Source organism: Podarcis filfolensis (assembly GCF_964270895.1).
Source record: "Podarcis filfolensis genome assembly, chromosome: 3".
Classification (NCBI taxonomy): domain Eukaryota; kingdom Metazoa; phylum Chordata; class Lepidosauria; order Squamata; family Lacertidae; genus Podarcis; species Podarcis filfolensis.
Genome location: NC_139606.1, coordinates 10,081,501 through 10,106,859, shown reverse-complemented (window position 1 = coordinate 10,106,859; position 25,359 = coordinate 10,081,501). Strand labels below are relative to the sequence as shown.

The following is a 25,359-nucleotide window of genomic DNA, read 5'->3' as shown; positions in this document are numbered from 1 at the left end:
TTCAGCAGTACATGCTATTGACATAGTATCAGGAATCTGGCCATCTCTCCTGCAACTTGAAAGGTTCGCAGTCAGTATTTCATTGCTTGTCTTCATGTTCAATCTCCTTCAAAGGAAGAAAATAAGGGGGAAATTGGACTTCTGTCACTAATAAAGTGCTACAAAAATTGCTGCTCAAAGGGTCTAATTGCCCCATTGGCACAGTGGTGTTATCTTGCTCAACGGGAAGAGATCAGGTCCTATGTTTTCCCTTGTACCGAATTTGTAAAGGGACTCTTAAGTAGGCCTCAAGAATACTTGCATGCAACGCAACGCAACACACAGAGAGAGCCATAAAACAGAAGAAGGAGCACAAAAGCCACAGGGAAGCCAAACACTTTAAAAGAAACAATAGGAAATTAGGTGTTAAGGATATAAAAGCCTGTTCCCTAACAATTTAATTGGGTAGCATGTCTGTTGCAGACATTACGGTTTAGGGCCCCATGGTTCAGACCAGCTCTCCAGAGAGAAGGACTGAGCTGATTTTTTTTTTTATTATTAGCAGCTGATATATTGTTGCATTAAACATGACAGGGTAATCAAGCGGAAACTGTAGGTTGCCCTAAAAATTATATACACAAACTTTGCTTTAATTTTAAAGTAGGGAAAGCAAATGTTTGCAGAAAGGTTTGGTTCACAACAGGTGTCTTTCAAGATATCACCCCCCCCTCTTTTTTTGAAATCTGCAGGTATGGGTTCCACTTCTATTTGCCCAACACCTGAATCCAGCCTTAGAGAACAACACACATTAATAATAATAATAATAATAATAATAATAATAATAATAATAATATTTATACCCTGCCCTCCCCAGCCAAGACCGGGCTCAGGGCAGCTAACAATCAATAATAAAAACAAGTTGATTAAAATACAACTTGAAAGCAAGATTAAAATACAACATTAAAACATTAAAATGCAGCCTCTTCACAGGAGGAGAAAGGAAAAAAGAAAGAAAGAGGGGGAAGGAATCAAATTGATTCTAAGCCAAAGGCCAGGTGGAACAACTCTGTCTTACAGGCCCTGTGGAAAGAAATCAGATCCTGCAGGGCCCTGGTCTCATGAGGCAGAGCGTTCCACCTGGCCAGAGCCAGTGTGGAAAAGGCCCTGGCTCTGGTTGAGGCTAATCTAACTTCCTTAGGGCCTGGGACCTCTCGGGTGTAGCTATTTATGGACCTTAAGGTCCTCCATGGGGCATACCGGGAGAGGCGGTCCCGTAGGTACGAGGGTCCTAGGCTGTGATGTACTTTCTCACAATCAAGAGGAAGCAAACAATCGGTACCATATATTTATCTCACATACTCATTAATCTGGAGCAGAATATGCCCTGGGTCAATTTTTTTGCCTCAGGATGGAGTCAGGATGGAGAACACACATAGGTATCATGAAAAAAACCCCCCAGCAACCTTGATCAACATGAGTGCCATGTGTTCATGATCACCGAACACGATCATGTTAAGGAGCACATTTTGGGCTGGATCTAGATTTACAGTACCCTTCTGTGAACAGAATAATTTCTTCTATTTGTGTGCCGGCAGTGGGAGACCCTTTTGAATCCTTTGTGTCAGAGGTGGGCAGAAGCAAAAGGCACCCGAGCAATAAATGTGACTTTTGTACAGTAGGCTAGTTTCTATTCACATTCTCACAAACTTCTCTGTCCTTCATCCAGGCAGTCCTCGACTAATTGCCACATCTATAGCCCGCTTCTCACTGATGTAGGAAACCTGTTTCACACTCAGTGCCCCTTCAAAGTTTAAGTAAGGGATCATTTGAGAAAGAACACACATACACACACACATCCCTGCAAATAGAAAACGAGCACAGTGGGGAGAAGGCTAGGTTGGGACCCTTGTTCCTAATTATGTAGAGGTCGTTTTTAAAATACTGCTGCATTTATTTCATCATGTGACTTTCAGACCTTCCGCCTGAGATGGTACCATCCAAGCACAGTTGAGTCACCTCAGTGAGGTTGCAAGACTGTCAGTTGTGATAGGATTCTCTCTCCTCTGGATGAATGAATTCAACAAATTTGGCTTCTCTGATTTTTACATTTTCCCAATCTTAAATCCAGTTATCCACATTTGCACATCCGTTTATGAATTTTTGCCTCTCACAATTTTTTCAGTATTTTTGCACGAATTTCTCTTACTATGCACATTGTATGTTCAATTTTCCATAGTATGCACATTTTTTACAAACCCAATTTCCCCTGATATGCACTTTATCTTTTAAAATGTATTTCTTATTTAGTTTTAAAACAAACATAAAGAGCATACAGAGTAAAAGCACACTATTGTCAAAACTCAAAAACACCAGTACTCCTTCTCCCTTGCAGCATCTACTGACTGTTCCTCACAACTCTATATGCACACCTTATTCTTGGATATGTATTTTTAAAAAACACATTTCTTGGTTAGAGAACTGCATTGCAAAGTTCAGACAAATGCGAATTTCAGAGGATGGCTTTGTTTTGGTTTGCATATAGTTTCAGAAAGTATGGATTAGGTAAATTCACCTTTAAATGTGAATTAAGTCAAATTTCTTCCCCATTCCTACTCTCACTCCCCCCACCCCTATTTCCATATTTACCGTATTTTTCGCTCCATTGGACACAGTTTTCCCCCTCCAAAAACTGAGGGGAGATGTGTGTGCGTCCTATGGAGCGAATGCAGGCTTGTACCATAGCCACGCACAACCCCTCCGGCAGGGAGAGGCTGCACGGGGCTATGGTTTCATTAGCTCCACGCAGCCTCTCCCGGCAGGGAGGGATTGCGCGGGGCTAAAGAGGAAGCCAAAGCAGCCAGCGGGATCCATCCCGCTCGCTGCCTTGGCTTGTGCCACAACCGCGCACAACCCCTCCAGCAGGGAGAGGTTGTGCGCAGCCTGTACACTGCTCTTTGGGGCTGGGGGGTGGGAGAGATTTTTTTTATTGATTTCCCCGTCTAAAAACTAGGTGCGCCCTATGGTCCGGTGCTCCCTATGGTGCGAAAAATATGGTATTTCAGAGAAGCCTGGATACTATCCACCACCCATTTGCCCAAATATTAAGACCAACTACTGCCTCCCTCTGCTTGGGCCCACCAGTCCAAGTGGTTAGACAAGCTGGTACCAAGCACTGGGTCTTTTCTGTGGTTGAACTCCCTTCAGGGATCTACAGCTTCACCACTGTAGACTTCCAAGAGAATGTCAATTTGTTGTTGTTGTGGTTGTTTAGTCGTTTAGTTGTGTCTGACTCTTCGTGACCCCATGGACCAGAGCACGCCAGGCACTCCTATCTTCCACTGCCTCCCACAGTTTGGTCAAACTCATGCTGGTAGTTTCGAGAACACTGTCCAACCATCTCGTCCTCTGTCGTCCCCTTCTCCTTGTGCCCTCCATCTTTCCCAACATCAGGGTCTTTCCCAGGGAGTCTTCTCTTCTCATGAGGTGGCCAAAGTATTGGAGCTTCAGGATCTGTCCTTCCAGTGAGCACTCAGGGCTGATTTCCTTCAGAATGGATAGGTTTGATCTTCTTGCAGTCCATGGGACTCTCAAGAGCACTATAATTCAAAAGCATCCATTCTTCGGCGATCAGCCTTCTTTATGGTCCAGCTCTCACTTCCATACATCACTACTGGGAAAACCAGAGCTTTAACTATACGGACCTTTGTTGGCAATACATAACTAAAAAAGAGAGCTTTGATCAAACACTGGCCTTCTTCAGTGGTATAATGAAATAAAACAGAAGGTCTCACATATACATATGGATATGGACAAGATGAACCAAGCCTCATAGGTTATAATGTGCAAGATATTGTAACTGTGTCACAATGATTTACCTGTAAATGAAAATACATATTTTTAAAAAATACAGTGGACTCTCGGGTTGCAAACATGATCTGTGTGGGATGCACATTCTCAACCCACCATGTCCGCAACTGACAGTGGCGCATCTGCACACTCGCGAGTTGCGATTTGGTCTTCTGTGCATGCGCAACTGCCAAAACCCGGAAGTAACCAGTTCTGGTACTTCCGGGTTTCGGCAGTCCGCAACCCGAAAAAACGTAACCTGAAGCATCTGTAACCCAAGATATGACAGTACAAAGAGTAAGTAACTATTCTGGTTCAAAAAGTGGCAAACAGTTACTAAGGCTGTAGTTTACCCATCCCAGACATTTCCCATAATTCCTTTGAGGGAAATAATGTGTTTTAAAGGTAAGGCGTGCACACAAATTTTGCAAAAAGCAGGCTCACCGCCCAACAGCAACTTGCCACACCCATGGGAAGGGCAAATTTGAAGAGCATTAAAAATAATCTTTTCAGAACCCCAAATCTGGGGAATAAATCAGAATGTAGAAAAAATAATAATACCCAAATTAAACCCTTAATAAAAAGTAGTCCAGAACAAACAGATTCTGTTAAGGCACCCACCCACTCACTCACTCTCCAGCTCTCTAGGACACTACAGAGAGATTAAAAATAAGCAAAGAGATTTGAATCAAATCTAAATTTTTGAATTGTATGGATCAGGAATGGGATGGGGGGAGAATACCCCATGGCTATGTGGTAGATGCAGTGGTTATCTGTCACCAGCATTCACTGTTTATCTGCCTAGCAAAATCCTTAAAAACTCTATCAGAGGAGCAGAGAGGTAGCTGATAATTTGCTGGTCTGCTTTGAGAGCAAAGCTCTTTTCCAAGTTCCACTTTATTATCTGCAGATCAAGAATGATGAGAGATTGGCTTGGCAGCGGCATCAAACCTCTTTCTCCCCAGGCCGCCACTGCTGCTGCTTGCTGCTGCTCCTGTTGTTGTTGTTGATTTTAGTTAGCCCCTGTGTTTATTTTTGCAGGGCCGAACCTTCCTAGCTGGCCACTGTGGTGTTGTATTGGACTTCTGCTCAAATTAAGATTTCCAGCGACAGCTGCACAAATATGCGCAAATTCAAACGAACAGAGTAACAGGAATATTGACTCTGTTCTTCCCAACGCCCTTTAGATGTGAATCTGAAAGGATTGAAGAAGCAAGCTTAACACTTCTGTGCTTGTCTTTACGGAGGAGGGGGGTAGTGGTGGAAGCATGTTTTTATATGGAGCTGTGTTGATTTAAAATCCTGCTCAACTTTAAACTCTCTTTGGCTAAAAGAATCTTTAAACATTTACCTCTTCGCTGTGCGGCTGGCTTAGCAATTCATTTATGCATGGACATAGTTTTTATCATTGATTTAGCACTGGAGCTGCTGCCAGAGGTTTCCCCTTGTCATTGTATTGCAGAGAATAGCAGCTGGCTGACCTTGGGCCAAATGTAGCTCCTTAAAAAGGGGAGGTTTGTCATTTGCTAACCTAGACAAAAAGGGACACAGGTGGCGCTGTGGGTTAAACCACAGAGCCTAGGACTTGCCGATCAGAAGATCGGCAGTTCGAATCCCTGCGATGGGGTGAGCTCCCATTGCTCGGTCCCCGCTCCCGCCAACCTAGCAGTTCGAAAGCACGTCAAAGGGCAAGTAGATAAATAGGTACCGCTCTGGCGGGAAGGTAAACGGCGTTTCCGTGCGCTGCTCTGGTTCGCCAGAAGCGGCTTAGTCATGCTGGCCACATGACCTGGAAGCTGTACGCCAGCTCCCTCGGCCAATAAAGCGAGACAAGCGCCGCAATCCCAGAGTTGGCCACGACTGGACCTAATGGTCAGGGGTCCCTTTACCTTTAACCTAGACAAAATTGTGGGCAGAGTGTTTTAAGAAGAAACAGAAGCTGTTCCAGTGAGAATGAGCAATAGGCTGCTTTTGGTGGGTGCTGGATGAGGAGGTTGGGAGTACAGTGGTACCTCGGGTTAAGAACTTAATTTTTTCTGGAGGTCCGTTCTTAACCTGAAACTGTTCTTAACCTGAGGTACCACTTTAGCTAATGGGGCCTCCTGCTGCCGCCGTGCCGCCAGAGCACGATTTCTGTTCTAATCCTGAAGCAAAGTTCTTAACCCAAGGTACTATTTCTAGGTTAGCGGAGTCTGTAACCTGAAGCGTCTGTAACCTGAAGTGTCTGTAACCCAAGGTACCACTGTACATAGCTTGCTGTGCTGCACTCGGCTAGATATATACAGTGGTACCTCGGGTTACATACGCTTCAGGTTACATACGCTTCAGGTTACAGACTCCACTAACCCAGAAATAGTACCTCGGGTTAAGAACTTTGCTTCAGGATAAGAACAGAAATTGTGCTCCGGCAGCGCAGCAGCAGTGGGAGGCCCCATTAGCTAATGTGGTGCTTCAGGTTAAGAACAGTTTCAGGTTAAGAACAGACCTCCAGAACGAATTAAGTACTTAACCCGAGGTACCACTGCACAGGGCTTTTTTCAGCCGGAACTTGCTGGAACTCAGGTGGGTGCCATTGCCATTATAAGAGAACAAGGGAGATGTTCGTGGTGAGTTCTGGCACCTCTTTTTCTAGAAAAATAGCACTATCTAGATATATATATATTGTTCCTATTCCACCTGCAAGAACAAATTCTCCCAGCACAGCTCTCAACTAAGAGGATAAAACACACACAACGAAATTGTCACTTGTGGTCCCTTCCAACTCTACAATTCTATGATCATATGAAATTACAAAAATGCACATAATAAAAAAATAATGTTCTGCCGGGAATGACTTTTTAAGTTTCAGACAGCTCCAGGGGTCAGTAATGCAGGGTGCTTTAAGGAACGGCAAAGAGACATAATAAAATTTATCTGGCAAGGGAAGAAACCAAGAATAAAAGATAAAATGTTGATTGATGCAAAAGAAAGAGGTGGATTCTTCCTGCCAGTTGTAAGACTATACTATGAGGCATCCTGTATTTGCTGGTTAAAGGAGTGGTTTTTATTGAAGAACTCACAGATTTTTGGATCTTGAAGGACATGATAATACATTTGGCTGGCGTGCATAGTTGTAGCATGGGAAAACTGGAATCCATAAAGGTTTCACCAACCATATAATTAGGAAAAATCTATACAGAGTATGGATAAATATAAAAACTTGCTGGAAAAGAAAACATCAATGTGGCTCTCACCAGTAGAGGCCATAGCAGTGGGGGTGGAGGGAGAGAATATGGAAGAGGACTGGGTAACTTCTAGGGAGTTGTTAATAGAGGAAGAGAGGGAGATTAAACTAAAAAGTTTGAAAAAATAAGTAGATTATTAGCAAGTTGGCTACGATATTGCCAACTAAATGAGACTTTTAAGATTGATTTAAAAATTGGCTTTACAGCTCAAACCTCACAAGGTCTTAGAAAAAGACCTTCTAAAAGATAACCAAAAGTTAATGTCTAAAATGTATAAATTATTATTAGAATTGGAAACAAAGGATGAAATGGTTAAATCATCAATGATAAATTGGGCAATGGATATAGGTTATAATCTTGATATGGCAGTGTGGGAAAGACTTTGGAAAGGAGATTTAAAATTTACAGCGTGCTATGCATTAAAAGAAAACTACGTGACTATGATGTATATAAATGGTATTTGATGCCTAGCAAGCTGGCAAGAATGTAGAAGCCTAAGTCCAATATATGTTGGAAGTCTAAAGAGAAAGAAGGTACTTTTTTCACATGTGGTGGCCCTGTGAGGTTGCAAAAGCCTTCTGGGAAATGATTTATAATGAATTGAAAAAAATGTTTAAAATAACTTTTCATAAAAAAACAGAAGCTTTCCTTTTAGGTATACCGTACTTGCAGAAGAGGTGCAGAAAGATTTTTTTAAAAACACAACTATTTATGCATGCTACCACAGCTGCCTGAATGATATATGCACAAAAACTGGAAAGAGGAACTGACCCCAAAATGAGACGATTGGCAACATAAAATTGATGGAATATGCAGAGATGGTGAAATGGAAGATTAAGAGATCAGGGTGAAAAACTCTTTGTAGCAGAATGGGGGGTGGGATTTTTGAATATATGAAAACAAACTTTGTTTAAACAATTAAAAACCTTAGCAGGGTTGATATAAACATGGGCAGTAAAGATTCTAAGGGAATCAAAAAGGATAAATGGGTAAAAAGGATAAATTAAAATATGCAGTAAGAATTTGATAGAAAAATAAGAAACTGCAAAAGAGGAGGGAGGGAAGTCGCAGAGAACATTATTGGATTTGTGTGTAATTTATATTTATTGTTGAATATTGTAAAATGGAACATGGAAAAGGATTTTTTTTAAAAAAAGAAGAATCAAAGTAAGTCCCTTAAGGCCTTATGAAGTAAGACCATTTGTTTAAAACTGAGTCCAAAGATTGGCAGAGAGGAGCCTTCACTAGGGAGGGAATTCCACAACTGTGCAGTCACCACACCTCAAGATTGGCATGGGATGTGATTTTTGACATTCAGCCTGACATGCTAGAGCTCACGGTAATAATATTAACAGAAATCAAATTTAGTTAATCCCTGACCCTCATAGTTACGGGCAAGCGAGCTAAGATAGCTGAGGATCAGTCAGAAGTCATGGACCACCATGTATGAGTCATAAATTCAGACTTCATCAACCAGACCCACCTTGCAGCTCAGGACATTTACCCTGGAAAGAAACAAGGAACAGATGTAGTGTTCTCTAGGTTGAAGAAAAATGCAGACACAAAGCCTCAAACTGGTGTTTCAAAAGTAGTAATTTATTACTACATGCAATTTGCTCGATGCGTTTTGATAGCAGTCTTACCGAGGGGCACAGTAATTAAGTCCATACGAGAAACCCTGCAGGATCTGGCCAAAGATTAATCTAGCCCTGCATCCTGACTTCAACAGCGATCAAACCAAATACTTCTGGGAAGCCCAGAAGCAATGCATGAAGGCAATAGCCTTCCCCTCTGCCCCCCCCAACAGGTATTTGGGGATGTTGTTGTTGTTTAGTCGTTTAGTCGTGTCTGACTCTTCATGACCCCATGGACCAGAGCATGCCAGGCACTCCTGTCTTCCACTGCCTCCCGCAGTTTGGTCAAACTCATGCTGGTAGCTTCGAGAATACTGTCCAACCATCTTGTCCTCTGTCGTCCCCTTCTCCTTGTGCCCTCCATCTTTCCCAACATCAGGGTCTTTTCCAGGGAGTCTTCTCTTCTCATGAGGTGGCCAAAGTATTTGAGTCCTTCCAGTGAGCACTCAGGGCTGATTTCCTTCAGAATGGATAGGTTTGATCTTCTTGCAGTCCATGGGACTCTCAAGAGTCTCCTCCAACACCATAATTCAAAAGCATCAATTCTTTGGCGATCAGCCTTCTTTATGGTCCAGCTCTCACTTCCATACATCACTACTGAGAAAACCATAGCTTTAACTATACGGACCTTTGTTGGCAAAGTGATGTTTCTGCTTTTTAAGATGCTGTCTAGGTTTGTCATTGCTTTTCTCCCAAGAAGCAAGCGTCTTTTAATTTTGTGACTGCTGATAAACATCATAGATAACTTAAAAATAGATTTTAAGATGAATGCAAGATGCTAAATACATGAATAGATGTTCATATTCAAGTAGAAGTTAGCCATGACACAGTATGGTAATACATAAACAATTCAGTTTATGATTTGTTTTAGAATTTGCATTCATTTCGACATCTTATGTTATTCTTTCTTTTTCTTTCAGTGACCCTGATGGAGATTTTTGGGAATCAAATCCCATTGTCCAGATGATGCAAAACAATCAATTCCCATTGAGCTTCTGTTTGGAGACTTTACTTTTTAATTTCAGTTTCCTGGTGTTAACCACCTCTCCCTTTTCCTTGTTCATTCTCTGGACAATGTGCCCTTGGAATTTGTAGATCTACAGTACAAATGCCAAAGAAGGCCAGCAAAGTGTAGGTAGGGACAATAAAATCACAAAGAAAATTGATTTAGTTGGGATTTAAAGGCAGAGCTACCAAATTTGCACTTTCCAATACAATAACTCAAAATTTGCACTTCTCTGAATTATCTGAAGGATTCAAGTAATGCTCATGAAAAGGCACTTATTAGGGTAACATGTGCACAATAACGCATATATTAGAGAAAATAACATGCCAAAAATGCAGTATATTGGGAAAAATGCTTTGCAAAAATGTGTATATTAGGCAAAATTGCACGATGGGGAAAAATTCGGACTAAAATGCTGTTGAATTTTCAGGATAGATTTTTAATTTTTTTTTTTAAAGCTGCAAATGAACGTGGAAAAGTGGGGAACCAAACTTAAGTCTGGGAAAACGAGTAACGAAAATCGACAGAGTCACCCATCCCTAAAGTAAGGTCTGTGTCTGACCTTATTTAGGCAACAGAGGTGTGAAGTGCCGAATGCCTTGTGATCTAAACATCAGCACCAACTCTCTCTCTAGCCCCCAACCTGTATTTTGACAGATGTCTTAATCTCTCAAGCGGCCTCCGTCTTCCTCGGTTCCCTCCAGGCACCATCTGCTCCCTGTTTCCAAAGTGGCACCTGACCACCAACTAGGTGCCAACTCTATCATTTCAAACCTGTAAAAATTAGCAAATGGTGGACAAATCCTGGGACTCCAACAGGGAAGCCATAAATGTCTGTAGCTGTTTCTGAGCGACACCTATGTTTTTTTGTACTGCTCAGCTAGCCCCATGGGACATGTGTTGGAAGCCATCTCTGTATTTTATGAGGCGCCAAAGGGCAGAACAGTCTCAGTTTGAGATTTGAATTTGATATGGAGAAACATTTTTGTTCTCTCACGTGCGTTTGTTCCACCGCCCAATGCCGAGGTAGGTTACAAATCCAGAAAACCAGGACTGAGCAAGGCCAAGGCTGATGCTTAGCCGTTCATAGTTTTCTGCTCTAGAGAGAAGTATGAAGACAACATTGCTTTGGCAATATTCTTGTAGTCCTTATGGCTCAAAGAGGTATCAAGCGGCTCAAATAACCCTAATGAAGAACTGCAGGACTTGGATGGCAATTCTCAGCTAAAATAAATGAAAATGAGCACAGCAACAAAGAGTAAACATATTGTTAAAAAATTGACTGTAAAGATAATGCTGAGAGCCTGAGGGCCCTGCTCCTGCCTCTCTCCACCTGGCCCAGGGCAGGGCCTGACACGTTTAATAAGGACTGCTTCTGCGGCTCAGCAGAGAGGGCTTCTTCTTTTAAATTGCTTTTAAATTGTATTTATATCCTCTAAAAAAAATGGTGTGTGTGAAACCTGCGAGATCAGAGATTCTTAGAAGACTGACGTAAATATATGGACTATTTGAAAAGTAATTGTGATGAACAGATCACGCTAGTAGGACTGCAAGAGGTTTTGTAAGGTGGATTATTTGAAATAATGCAAGAAAGACTAGGAAGAGATTTATTAGTTAAGGACAATTAAATGTAATATAAAATTAAGAAATGTAGAAAAGTGATAAAGAGCGGAAAATCCTCAGAGGTGTTGACGGAAGTCTAAAATATTGTATAAGATGAAAAATTATGTTGTATGATTGTTGGAACTTATTTTGAATAAGCCAAATATCTTCCAAACAGCTCTGGGGGGTTTTCTGGGTGATATGACTGGCACCACTGTCAAAGCCCTGGCTGACCTCTGGAACAGCCGAATGGCTCAGGCTATTGACACGATCACCCTTGAGCACCCTCTCAAGGGAATCCTTTGCAGAAAATCACGGTACCTGGAGATAGACAGGTCGTGTGTCCACAGTAGTGACCAATGGAGGAATGACCACTGGGAGGAGCACAGACAGAAGAAACACTACGATACATCTGCCCCAGCTGCAACAAAAAAATGCATCGTATTTTTCGCTCTATAGGACGCACTTTTCCCCCTCCAAAAATTAATGGGAAATGTGTGTGCGTCTTATGGAGCAAATGCAGGCTCCTTGGCTTCAGCGATAGCAACGCTAAGCCTCCGAAGCGCAGAGGGAGCGCTTCCTCTGTGCTCTGGAGGCTTCGCGTTGCTTTCGCTGAAGCCTGGAGAATGAAAGGGGTCGGTGCGCACAGACCCCTCTCGCTCTCCAGGCTTCAGGGATAGACTCTCCTGGCTTCAGCGAAAGGAACCTGAAGCCTGCGGAGCACAGCAGGAACTCGCGCTGCGCTCCGAAGGCTTCAGGGATAGCCGCCTGAAGCCTTCGGAGCGCAGTGGGAGGTCCCGCGGTGCTCCGAAGGCTTCGGGTTGCTTTCGCTGAAGCCAGGAAATCAAGACTCTCCTGGCTTCAGCAGAGAGGGAGAGCGGTGCAGCGCCCCTTCAGCGAAGCGGGAGAAGAAATGGAAGGGGCTCCATTTCTCCTGCCGCTTTGCTGAAGGGGCACTGAGCAGAGAGGGGGAGAATTTTTCTTTTCTTGTTCTCCCCCTCTAAAACAAGGTGCATCCTATGGTCGGGTGTGTCCTATAGAGCGAAAAATATGGTATCTCCCATTTCTACAGCCCCAGCAGGCCCTATAATTCTCCAATGGTTTGACTTCACACCCAAAGGTGCACATCTCCATTGTCTCCCGAGACAGGCGGATGCCAACAATAGTGATATTGATTTCAGTAGATCTACTCCCATTTCATTGAGTCTTATTAAAAATCCCAGAGATATAAAATGTACAATATGGTTTATATTACTGTAAAAGCAATAAAAAAGGTCATTTTTTTTTAAATCTAGAGATTTATTTAATACTCAGTAGAAATGCATGCTGCAGCAGAACTTGAGTGATACTTGTAAACACAACAAATACCGTTTGTGGAGTAGACGGGAACAATATTAAAGAATATAAAACTGTGTGAATAAAACGACAGTATAAACAGTACAATGAGAATGATTGGAAGACTCGTTTTGTCAGAAGTCTTTTTTATTTAAGTGTTTATTTAAGCATTAATTAGGAAGATTAAGTTTTTCTATGCATGTAAATCTGCTTTTTCTTCTTTCTTCTTTCTGTATTTTCTTCTTTTCTTTTTTCTTAATTTTTTCCCCTTTAATTTTCTTTTTGTAGTATGAGATTGTAAATTCTTTGTATATGTGTGTAATTTAAATTAATAAAGATTTTTTAAAAAAGAAAAAAAGAAAGAAATGCATGCTGCTAATTATTATATTTGCTTATACTACTTGGCTCTTTATGAGCATAAGAAACTTCAGGTAGCTTCCCCATTCTGAAAAGAACATCATGATTTAACAAAGGCCACCACTGAATATTTTTCATAAAATAAAATGTACCATTACTCTGAAGGTGACTAATCAAGACTTTTAAAGTATAATCTTTGTTTAAATATATACTAATAATAATACCCAACGGTTTCAATATCTTGTTAAGGTCTGCAAAATATTTGATGATCCTGCTGCGAGCCTGAAGCCTTTCTGCCTTATTAACAGCTCATTCATTTGGAAGCTGGCCGAAAATTTGAGAACCCTACTTTCCGCTGCCAATGTTATCACATCGCTCAGTGATCTCCTTTGCTCCAAGAAGCTGCAAATTTAAGATGCCTCATTGGCTCATCAACCTTGCTTAGCAAAACTTGTTTCCAAGTGGTTAAAAAGCGCAAAGTAGTGACTTGGCAATAAGCAAAACCCCAAGCCAGTATCAGATTGCCCTGCAGATCCATCTTGAATCATTCTCTTTTCACTATTACTTCAGCATCGTGAAATGTTATTTATTGGCAGAGTCTGCTGTTCAAGTCATGCCTAAGAGGAAAAGGGCAAACCTCTTGCCGATCCAGCAACTGTGGTGTTGCTAAACAAGAGGCTGGAACCACACGCTTCCTGCAATCAGACCAAGTATGGGCCATACTTTAAAGGTGCAAGAGTTGGAGACAGGGCCGTTTTTAGCATATGCGCCGCTGGGGTGCATATTTTGGACCCCAAAATGTAGTTTAGGTAAAGGGACCCCTGACCATCAGGCCCAGTCGTGAACAACTCTGGGGTTGTGGCGCTCATCTCGCTTGACTGGCCGAGGGAGCCGGCGTACAGCTTCCAGGTCATGTGGCCAGCATGACTAAGCCGCTTCTGGCGAACCAGAGCAGCGCACGGAAATGCCGTTTACCTTCCCACCGGAACGGTACCTATTTATCTACTTGCACTGGTGTGCTTTTGAACTGCTAGGTTGGCAGGAGCAGGGACCGAGCAACGGGAGCTCAACGGGATTCAAACCGCCAACCTTCTGATCGGCAAGTCCTAGACTCTGTGGTTTAACCCACAGCGTCACCCATGTCCCAAAATTTAGTTTAGCCACCCCCAAATTAACTTTTATTCAGCTTTTTTGGGAGGGGGAAAAGCCAAAGTTGTTGACCTTTTTAGGGGGGGGGCTAACTCAAAGTTTTTTTTGGGGGGGTCGCTCACCTGTAACAACAATACAGCGGAAACACTCCTTTTGTTTCCTGACTTGGCAGAAATATTTGACTCTACAGATTAACAGAATGACGGAGGAGGGGGGCAGAGACTTTCGCTCCATTGCTTTTCACTGCCACCAATTGAGAGAGTATACAGAAATGTATACAGTAGGTGTACATTTGGCGCTGCCCAGAATTTGGAGCCCGGGTGCCCTGCACCCCTTGCACCCCCAGGTAAAGACAGCCATGGTTGAAGAAGACCCACCAGATTTTGTACTGGGACCCCAATCGAGGGCATAAAACTGAGCTATGAGGCTCTGCCCGCATCCCAGTTATAACCCCATCTCAGGAACATCCATGTTTCTGCTTATTTAAGACTAAACAGAACAAAACGTAGGGACGCGGGTGGCGCTGTGGGTAAAACCTCAGCGCCTAGGACTTGCCGATCGCATGGTCGGCGGTTCGAATCCCCGCGGCGGGGTGCGCTCCCGTCGTTCGGTCCCAGCGCCTGCCAACCTAGCAGTTCAAAAGCACCTCCGGGTGCAAGTAGATAAATAGGGACCGCTCACCAGCGGGAAGGTAAACGGCGTTCCGTGTGCTGCGCTGGCTCGCCAGATGCAGCTTGTCACGCTGGCCACGTGACCCCGAAGTGTCTGTGGACAGCGCTGGCTCCCGGCCTATAGAGTGAGATGAGCGCACAACCCTAGAGTCTGGGAAGACTGGCCCGTACGGGCAGGGGTACCTTTACCTTTTTAGAAAAAAACGTGGTTAAATGAACTGCTCCTCTTTTGCATCTCACTAGGATTCTTGCTCCATCTCAGATTTGACACAAAATTGGAAACAGGCCTCCTTCTCACCTCCCTGTTTGTCTTATTTAGGCCTATCCTTGCTACTGCTTTTCTGCATTCAAATGCTCAGCTGATGAATACAGTGCAAGCTATTCGACCCTTGGGAAGTTGTGGACTCTCCTTCCTTGGAGGTTTTTAAGCAGAGGCTGGATGGCCATCTGTCAGAGATGCGTCTGCTGATATTCTTGCATTGCAGGGGGTTGGACTAGATGACCCTTGGGGTCCCTTCCAACTCTATGGCTCTGTGAATCTATGATTTCATGACCCCAAGCAAAACTGCCCCCTCGCATCAATTTACAGCCAGGAGCTTACAAAGAGCTCTGGAAATAAAAATGGTGTGGCTATTTGTCTCCTGGTGGTTTGAAGATAATTCTGAGTTTTCAACTCTAGCTCACATTCTAAGATACTTTATAAGGTGTCTTAGAAACAGTTTAGGATTCATTAGCCTGGTTCCCTAAGATTCATAATGACCATTCATCCCTGTAAGTCAGGAGTGAGGAACCTCTGGTCCGTAGGCCTAATCTGACCTGACAGACTCTCCCATTTGGTGTGAGGCTGTTTTGGGCATATTTGTTGTCATATTTGGGCATAATTGTTGTCATGAGGTGTGGCACAGCTTGTCTAAACGGGGGCCAATTGGTAGTAGCTGGAAAGCCCCTTTATTCAGAACTTCCCAAGCATCCGACCATCAGCTGACTGCCAGGTACTTAGCAACTGTTGTGCAAAGTGCTTTGCCGGCCCTATGGGACTTGCAAAATGCTTTATTCAGTACCTCTCAAATGCCAAACAACCACCTGGGCTTTTAGCAGCTGTCAATCACCTGACAGCATTATGACATTAGATGACTGATAGATGAATTGTCCAGCCCACCTGTCCAAGTCAGTCCACATGCTGATGCTGCTATGTTCTGTTTTTCAATATTGGATGGGGTCGGTTGTGTGGGTTCTTCCCTCCTTTCGCCACTTTCTGTCCTTGCCAGGTAAAGATCTAATGAGAAGGGTCCATGCCATTCCACCACTATCACCATCACCAAGCGATCCCAATATTCGCACTGCAGCAATATGGGTTCTGAAGCAGCTCCCACATCAGGGTGGGCATCTGTGAATGGAGCCTATATATCAGGGGCCAGCAACCTTTTTCAGCCATGGGCCGCTCCACCGTCCCTCAGACCATGTGGGGGGCCGGACTATATTTTGGAAAAAACAAACAGACACCAATTCCTATGCCCTACAAATAACCCAGAGATTCATTTTAAATAAAAGCACACATTCTACTCATGTAAAAACACCAGGCAGGCCCCACAAATAACCCAGAGATGCATTTTAAATAAAAGGACACATTCTACACATGTAAAAACACGCTGATTCCTGGACCGTCCGTGGGCCAGATTGAGGAGTCGATTGGGCCGCATCTGGCCCACGGGCCTTAGGTTGCCTACCCCTGCTATATTTTGTATAGAGCCAGTGTGGTGTAGTGGTTAAGAATGGTAGTCTCGTAATCTGGGGAACCGGGTTCGCGTCTCCACTCCTCCACATGCAGCTGCTGGGTGACCTTGGGCCAGTCACACTTCTCTGAAGTCTCTCAGCCCCACTCACCTCACAGAGTGTTTGTTGTGGGGGAGGAAGGGAAAGGAGAATGTTAGCAGCTTTGAGACTCCTTTGGGTAGTGATAAAGTGGGATATCAAATCCAAACTCTTCTTCTTCTTCTTCTTGTAGAAAGGGCACCAGGCTGCGATCCAAAGTCATGCAAGCAGGTGCATGCAAAGACAACATGACTTCTTTCTTCTCTTTCCCGGAACAGGCCCCTTTGTGCACCCCCAAATCTATCTTGGAGGGTTGGCTTGTTCTATAGGTCTTTGCCAGCCCACCCATGTAGCAGGCTCACCCCCAAGATGGGAAACCTGTATGGTTAGGGTTCCCAGTCAGGAGGACAGCCTACGTACATACAGCAGGATCTCCTCTGCAGATGTTTGCCCATAACGTGTGGACAGTCGTGGGAAGGGCAAGTTTGGGACTGACAACTGGGACTGATGATGGAGTTAGTCCAACATTACAAGGATCACAGGTTCCTCAAAGGCTGTGGGAATGACCTGGCTGGGTGGATCAGGACTGCTTGAATCTTTCAACTTTTTGTTGGTTTTCATGTAAATACAAGAACAATATATAACTGCAGTAGCTTGTCCAATGGTACATTAAGTTTCATATGCAGTACACAGTACACAAGCAATACGTTTATTTATGCATTATCAATTCAAGTATCCTCCCCACAGAGATTCTTGTGTTGTGGGTGGAATAAAAGTATCTTCTGTCTCATTTATAAAGGAAAAGAATGGAAGCCAAGTGTTTAACCTTGAAGTGCCTTTCTGTGGTGAATGAAGCGTTCCGATAGAGCCACATTCCAAATATTATTTACCCAGATTTCAATGGGGATTTCTATAGGTTGTTTCCAGAATTTGGCTATTGTTATTTGGGCTGCTGACAATAGAAAAAAAAATACTAAAATCTCTGCATTTAAGGTTATTGTTTAAATTTGAGTCTAATGATAACAAGGCAAGAGCCAAACTGAGTAGAGGGGTCTTCTGACTTTTTGGAGAGCTTACAAAATCTGCCTCTTCCAAAATTCCCATGATTGCTGCGTGGCTGCTGTGGTCCGTCTGTTGACTCAATTGTGCTGACTGATTCTTGTTGTACATTTGTTTTTATTGATACTTTTATTGTTTAAGTTTTCTGGAAGCTGCCATGAGCCTTCGGAAAGTAAAGTAGAAACAACATAAATTCAATAAGAGATAGTCATCAAAATCATTAACTTTTAAACTCATTGAAAAGCATCTAGCATGACAAGTTTCTACCTCTCTCTCTCTTGCATTTATGTCTTGCCTTTCTATAAAGATAATCAAGGCAGCTGTTAAGATGACCATCGCTTGTGTTGAAAAGCAAAGAAATGGCCCAGGAAAAGAATTCAATTCGTAATAAGATAATGCCACCCCGCACTTTTTAGGAACAATCCGAGAGACCTTTGGCAACAACATCTTTTTCAAAACCCTTTATCACAAGATAAGCATATCACAAATGTTTGCTGGCGTCTCGAAATCAGATAAGGGGTATAAAAAGGAGAGACTTCTGCCATTTTACATCTGCTTTTCTCCGTTTCAGACTTTCCATTTGGACTTGGCTGTTTTGATAATTTGCCATGCCACTAGAACAGGGAGAAGTATTTATCTTGCAACTCTCTTTATTAACTCGTTGTGTTTACGTATTTTAAATATTCTCTACAGATGGGACATATGGCAAATGCTGGCAGGCTGTTCCTCCGTTGCCTCTAAGATCCAGATGCTAATATCATTTCATAACTTGGCTTCCACAGCTCAGATCTGTACCCAGAAGATTCTGTTTTGAATTACCGTCGTATTTGATATTAATACTAAGCATACTCACAGCTGTCCTAGATTGCTGTTTCCACCCCTCCATGGGATTCTGCTCTCAGACAGTGGACATAACACTCTTCTGGGCTTGCCTCTCTAAAGTTCTCCACTTCAGCCAGAACTTGAATGTCGTGTCTACATCAGGGCCTAGTGCAATGTTACATACAGATGCTTGCAATAAAATCCCAAGCAGCCTTAAAAACAGCATACTGGAAGGGGTGAGCAATTTAGATCAGAGGAGCAGTAGTGTCAGAGCCAGTTCCAGGCTTGAGGGGGTTGCCTTTGTGACGTGTCCTCTGGTGGGCTCCCTCCTATTTCTTAGTGGTTTTTTTTTGGGGGGGGGTCAGCAGTAACAAGCAGCAAGCAGAGCGCTCTGAATCGGACCCAGTTGCTGACAGGCACCCTTTGAATTCTCCCCACAGGTAGACTCTACTCTGTGCAAAATGAAAATGGCGACTCAGGGGGGCTGAATGGGGTGCAGGTCAGTGAACTGACCTCTTTGTTTTTAAGAATCCTCCAGGAAGCCAGCAGTTGTGCCCTGAGAGGATGTGCACGGTGTCAGCAGTGATGCTTGGCCACTGGGGAGCCAGGCACAACCCCAGCCTTTCTTCTTCATTCTGACGACAACTGCTGAAATTACTCCAAGAGAATCTTGAAATGGCAGCGAGTAGGATCACAAGGGACACGGGTGGCGCTGTGGGTTAAACCACAGAGCCTAGGGCTTGCCGATCAGAAGGTCGCGGTTCAAATCCCCGTGATGGGGTGAGCTCCCTTTGCTCGGTCCCTGCTCCTGACAACCTAGCAGTTCGAAAGGACGTCAAAGTGCAAGTAGATAAATAGGTACCACTCCGGCGGGAAGGTAAACGGCATTTCCGTGCACTGCTGTGGTTCGCCAGAAGCGGCTTAGTCATGCTGGCCAGATGACCCGGAAGCTACCTCGGCCAATAAAGCGAGATGAGCGCCGCAACCCCAGAGTTGACCGCAACTGGACCTAATGGTCAGGGGTCCCTTTACCTTTACTTAGGATCAAAGGTATAGAATCATGGAACTGGAGAGCTGGAAGGGACAACAATGGACCTCTAGTCCAACCCCAATGTGCGGCTCAAACTCACAACCCTGAGATTAAGAGTCTCGTGTTCTACCAACTGAGCTATCCCACTCTCTCTCTCTCTTCCAGGCCCCTTTTTCCTGCTGGGTGGCCCTTATTTAGCTGGTCAAATCTCTCCTCCCCTGTGATGACTGATCCATGCTGCTACTCTCCTGTGCTTAATAGGGATTTCCATTAAAATCACAGGAGCTGAAAGGGAGGTGTACATTTCTCTCCTCTCTGCAATCCCACTTGTGCTGTGGAACAGGTCAGAATGGTTAAAGTGGGACTGTTGTTGTTTAGTCATTTAGTTGTGTCCGACTCTTTGTGACCCCATGGACCAGAGCACGCCAGGCACTCCTGTCTTCCACTGCCTCCCACAGTTTGGTCAAACTCATGCTGGTAGCTTCGAGAACACTGTCCAACCATCTCGTCCTCTCTTGTCCCCTTCTCCTTGTACCCTCCATCTTTCCCAACATCAGGGTCTTTTCCAGGGAGTCTTCTCTTCTCATGAGGTGGCCAAAGTATTGGAGCCTCAGCTTCAGGATCTGTCCTTCCAGTGAGCACTCAGGGCTGATTTCCTTCAGAATGGAGAGGTTTGATCTTCTTGCAGTCCACGGGACTCTCAAGAGTCTCCTCCAGCACCATAATTCAAAAGCATCAATTCTTCGGCGATCAGCCTTCTTTATGGTCCAGCTCTCACTTCCATACATCACTACTGGGAAAACCATGGCTTTAACTATACGGATCTTTGTTGGCAAGGTAATGTCTCTGCTTTTTAAGATGCTGTCTAGGTTTGTCATCACTTTTCTCCCAAGAAGCAGGCGTCTTTTAATTTCGTGACTGCTGTCACCATCTGCAGTGATCATGGAGCCCAAGAAAGTAAAGTTTCTCACTGCCTCTCTCCACAGAGAGTATTTCCGACTGGTGTTGTAAGAGACAAAACCAACTTAGTTGAACAGAGAGATATTTCTCTAGATACTTTTACAACGTATTTATTTTCCTCTTTTCACAGAGTTGGAGCATTTAAGGAGAGAAAGACAACTACTTCATGAGTTGCAAGCAAGCTCAAAAGACAAAATTGATTTCCATTTGGTGTCAGAATCCTGGCATTTTATCTGTCGGAAACAGTAAACATAATTATGAGGATTTCCCTTTATCCTTTCAAGTGCTGTCCTTCCACTCCAAATTGTGCCGGGAGTTTGCTGCAGTAAGGAAATGCCAGGCAGATAACAACCGGCCGTCTACAGCACTCTCGGGTCTTTGTGAGTGACGTGCAAACAGATTAATCCACTCTGTAAATCAAAGGGCACTGCTCAAAAGATGCATCTAGCTTGATGTCTCTTTGCCTGACTCAAAGTTGTTCTCTTCATTAGAACAAAAATAATGATGAGGTGATATCTAGATCAAGCACCATTCAGTGAGGTTAGATATGATTAAAGGTAAAGGGACCCCTGACTATTAGTTCCAGTTGTGACTGACTCTGGGGTTGTGGTGCTCATCTCGCTTTACTGGCCGAGGGAACCGGTGTATAGCTTCCGGGTCATGTGGCCCGCATGACTAAGCTGCTTCTGGCCAACCAGAGCAGCGCACGGAAACGGTGTTTACCTTCCCGCCGGAGCAGTACCTATTTATCTACTTGCACTGGTGTGCTTTCAAACTGCTAGGTTGGCAGGAGCAGGGACCGAGCAACCCCATCGCGGGGATTCGAACCGCCGACCTTCTGATCGGCAAGTCCTAGGCTCTGTGGTTTAACCCACAGCACCACCCACGTCCCTTTAGATATGATTAGCCCCCTGCCAATCAATGAAAACAGGAGAGTGCTACAATCCTGTACAGGACATCTGAGAAGTAAGGTCCTGTGAGCCTCCCTGAATTCAATAGGATTTACTCTTGAGTAGAAATATTAGGCTTGTGCCGTTAGTCCCCAGTGGGTACATATAGGATGGTAACCTATAGGACAGTGTTGTAGCAACATTTTAGGGCCTTAAAACAAATGTGTGTAGCCTGGTGTTGTGTTATTCTTAACACAAAACAAATTACAGTGGTACATCGGAAGTCGAATGGAATCTGTTCTGGAAGTCTGTTCAACTTCCAAAACCTTCAGAAACCAAGGCCAGGCTTCCGATCAGCTGCAGGAAGCTCCTGTAGCCGATCGGAAGCTGCGGAAGTCGCGTCAGACGTTTGGGTTCCAAGGAACGTTTGTAAACCAGAACATTCACTTCTGGGTTTGCGGCGTTCGGGAGCCAAAACGTTTGACTCGCAAGGTGTTTGGGATCCAAGGTATGACTATCTAAAATGTATAAGAAGTTCCTAACAATTTCTGGAAGTGTAAACAAGGTAGGTGGATCTTTTATATATACCGTATTTTTCCGTGTATAAGACTAGGTCCCCCTCCCCTAAAAAATAATGTCAAAAATTTGGGGGCGTCTTATTCATGGGGTCATCTTCCCCCATTTTCTTAAATTGGAGTCCCCAAAAATAGGGGGTGTCTTATACACAGGGGCATCTTATAGACGGAAAAATACAGTGGTACCTCGGTTTATGAACTTAATCCGTTCTGGAAGTCCGTTCTTAAACCGAAACCGTTCTTAAACTGAGGCACGCTTTCCCAATGAGGCCTCCCGCCACTGGTGCCCTTTCACCATTTGGATTCTGTTCTTAGACCAAGGTAAAGTTCACAAACCGGGACACTACTTCTGGTTTTGCGGAGTTCATAGACCAAATAGTTCGTAAATAGGGCTGTTCTTAAACCAAGGTACCACTGTGTGTATATGTGTGTGTGTGTGTGTGTGTGTGTTGGACTTGCAAGAAAGTGAAGGTATTTTGGGAAATGATACATGACCAGATAGAAAAGATCTTTAAAACAAGTATACCAAAAAAGGCATGAAGAATTTCTGTTAGGGATTATACGAGTTTTCTTGGCTGGAGTGCTCTAGTTATGGAACACCCCAACTCCCCAAATCAGGCCAGTCTCTTCCCTTGGAAATGTCAGGATAAGACATTTCTGCTTGAAGGGGCCTTTGAACAATAGCAGGGACTTCTGATGTGAATTGTTATCAGGGAAAGGACTGAATTATACACTTCTAATTTTAATTGGAGCTCTAGTGATTTGTGCATGTTGGTTTTGTGTTTTTCCATACCCGCCCTGTGGACATGTGGCAGAGGGTGGGATGTACATTTCTTAAACGATAAATACACAAGTCTATGGTGTCATTAAACCAACATATGTATTTGGGTTAGGAAGAGGAGATGCAGCCAAACCTCAGGTGGCTGGGAAATGAATGTCATCCGAAGCTCTGCATGGTACCCATGTGCTCATTGCAGGCTTTGAAAAAGCAGCTTAACAGGATCAGGAGTATTCAATCGATTCACTTTTGCACATATACTTTTGATGGAAGACGAGATTGTTTGATGCAGCTGAAATGGTTAATATATATTTTTTTCTAGAATTATTAAAAATGTTTTAAAAGAAGGGAAATTATTTATTTATTTTGACAATTTATTTTTTTAATTTTTTTATAATGTTTAAAATTTTTATTTTTTACCAACAACCAAAACACAAACAGTGAAACCCCCCCAGGCGTCTGACACATTGGGTATACATAATCAATAATAACACATTCAAATCAACCATATTTACAATTTTATATACGTTAACACTCCTCCATCCACAGGGTTTATTTAACCTTTAACATTTTAATTGCCCCAAATTGTTCAAACCTACCCAAATAATTCAATATCTTCTCAAACCAATCCTCCTCTTTCTCACTGACCTTAAACTCTTTCATTCTGTGTATCTTCACAGTTAGATATTCTAAAATTATAATATTATTCAGTTCTTTCCTCCCTTGGTTCACCCCCAGCTGTTCTGCATTTTTCCAGTTACTCGCTATAACCTGTCTGGCTGCAGTTACCATCAGTTTTACCCATTTACATTCCTCTTTTTTTTTAACTCGGTGCTACTCAATTTATAAATGATTTAATTAAAATTGTCGTTACCGTAAGCTGTATTTATTGATTTATTATTTAAAATATTTCAATTGAACAAAATAAAATAGAAAGTTTTTAAAAAGCAAAAACAAAAATAAAATTAAAAAGGTATATTATATATCACTATATACAAACAACTGGGGTCACGAAGAGTCGGACACGACTAAACGATTAAACAACAACAGCAACAATCCCCCTATGCTTGTCTACTATAGAAGTACAGTGATACCTCGGGTTAAGTACTTAATTTGTTCCGGAGGTCTGTTCTTAACCTGAAACTGTTCTTAACCTGAAGCACCACTTTAGCTAATGGGGTCTCCCACTGCTGCCGTGCCGCTGGAGCACAATTTCTGTTCTCATCCTGAAGCAAAGTTCTTAACCCGAGGTACTATTTCTGGGTTAGCAGAGTCTGTAACCTGAAGCGTATGTAACCCGAGGTACCTCTGTATATAAATATTATTATCCAAATACATATATGATTATTTATAACCTATTATGTTTTTTATAAACTCATTCCAAATATAAAAAAAATTAACAAATTGTCCAGTATCACCTTAGAGACCAACTAAGTTTGTTCTGGGTATAAGCTTTCGTGTGCACGCATACTTCTTCAGATACAGTGAAACAGAAGTCACCAGACCCCACCCTCCCACTATATATAAGGGTGTTTTTTTAATTTATTTCAACTGCCTTAGACCAACATGGTGACCTACCTGAATCTAGAATTCCAAATATAATTATACTTGTCCATACATGTCTACGTCTATTAACAATGCATTCATATGTTGTGAGTCTAGCCATATCTTCATCCTTTGACTGAATTATTATCTTTCCGACCGTAGTAAGGGTACGAAGAATCCATTCATATTGTCCAGTTGCCAAATTTCATATAGTAGGTATGTCATTCAAAATGATATTTTCCTCTGAAAATTGTAACTGTACTATAAGCTGAACAAATACAATAGAGACAGAACCAGTTAAGAACTCAGTATAAAATCAGAGATGTCTTAAAACGCTTGCAGAGTTGAAAAAGGCTTCACCAGGGGATGAAAGTCCAATGTCTGATCACAGCTGGAAAAGAGTTGCACAAACAATTGGGCTGTCAATACTGAACTCAGAGGCTCCTGGTGGAAACAATCTGGTTGTTTTATTGGCTGAAGTTGATACTGCTGCCATGTATTTTAATTACAGGCCACCTTTCAGACCTGCTTGCCCAAAGGAAAGGTAGAAATTCAGGGGGAAAGTTATATTACCCACTGAGTTCCCCCGTTGAGGTCATCTTCAGAGGGCCTCCTACTTGTGCAGAACTTGCAGGTGTATGTCAGGCAACAGCCAGGAACGGTACTAGGCATGGGAGGAAAAAATCAATTTTGTCTGCATTTTTATGAGAAACTACCTAATTTGCCTGTTGTCTTTGTCCATGGAGTTTTCTTGGCAGGGATACTGGAGTGGCTTGCCGGTTCCTCCTCCAGGTGGATCACGTTTGGTCAAAACTCTCCACTACGACCTGTTCATCTTGGGTGCCCTGCTCGGCATAGTTCATAGCTTCTCTGAGTTATTCAAGCCCCTTCGCCACGACAAGGCAGTGATCCATGAAGGGGATGTTGTCCATTGATGCTTTTGAATTATGGTGCTGGAGGAGACTCTTGAGAGTCCCATGGACTGCAAGAAGATCAAACCTCTCCATTCTGAAGGAAATCAGCCCTGAGTGCTCACTGGAAGGACAGATCCTGAAGCTGAGGCTCCAATACTTTGGCCACCTCAT

General features: G+C 43.2%; 1 long non-coding RNA gene across 1 annotated transcript in view; it reads left to right on the top strand.

The window, feature by feature from the left end:
• Positions 1-6,102: 6,102 nt before the first annotated feature.
• Positions 6,103-25,359, top strand: part of LOC310759555 — a 134,734-nt gene continuing 115,477 nt past the window's right edge. The window contains exon 1 of the long non-coding RNA XR_014546408.1: positions 6,103-6,189. This is a non-coding gene — a long non-coding RNA (uncharacterized lncRNA). The remainder of the gene's footprint in view (positions 6,190-25,359) is intronic.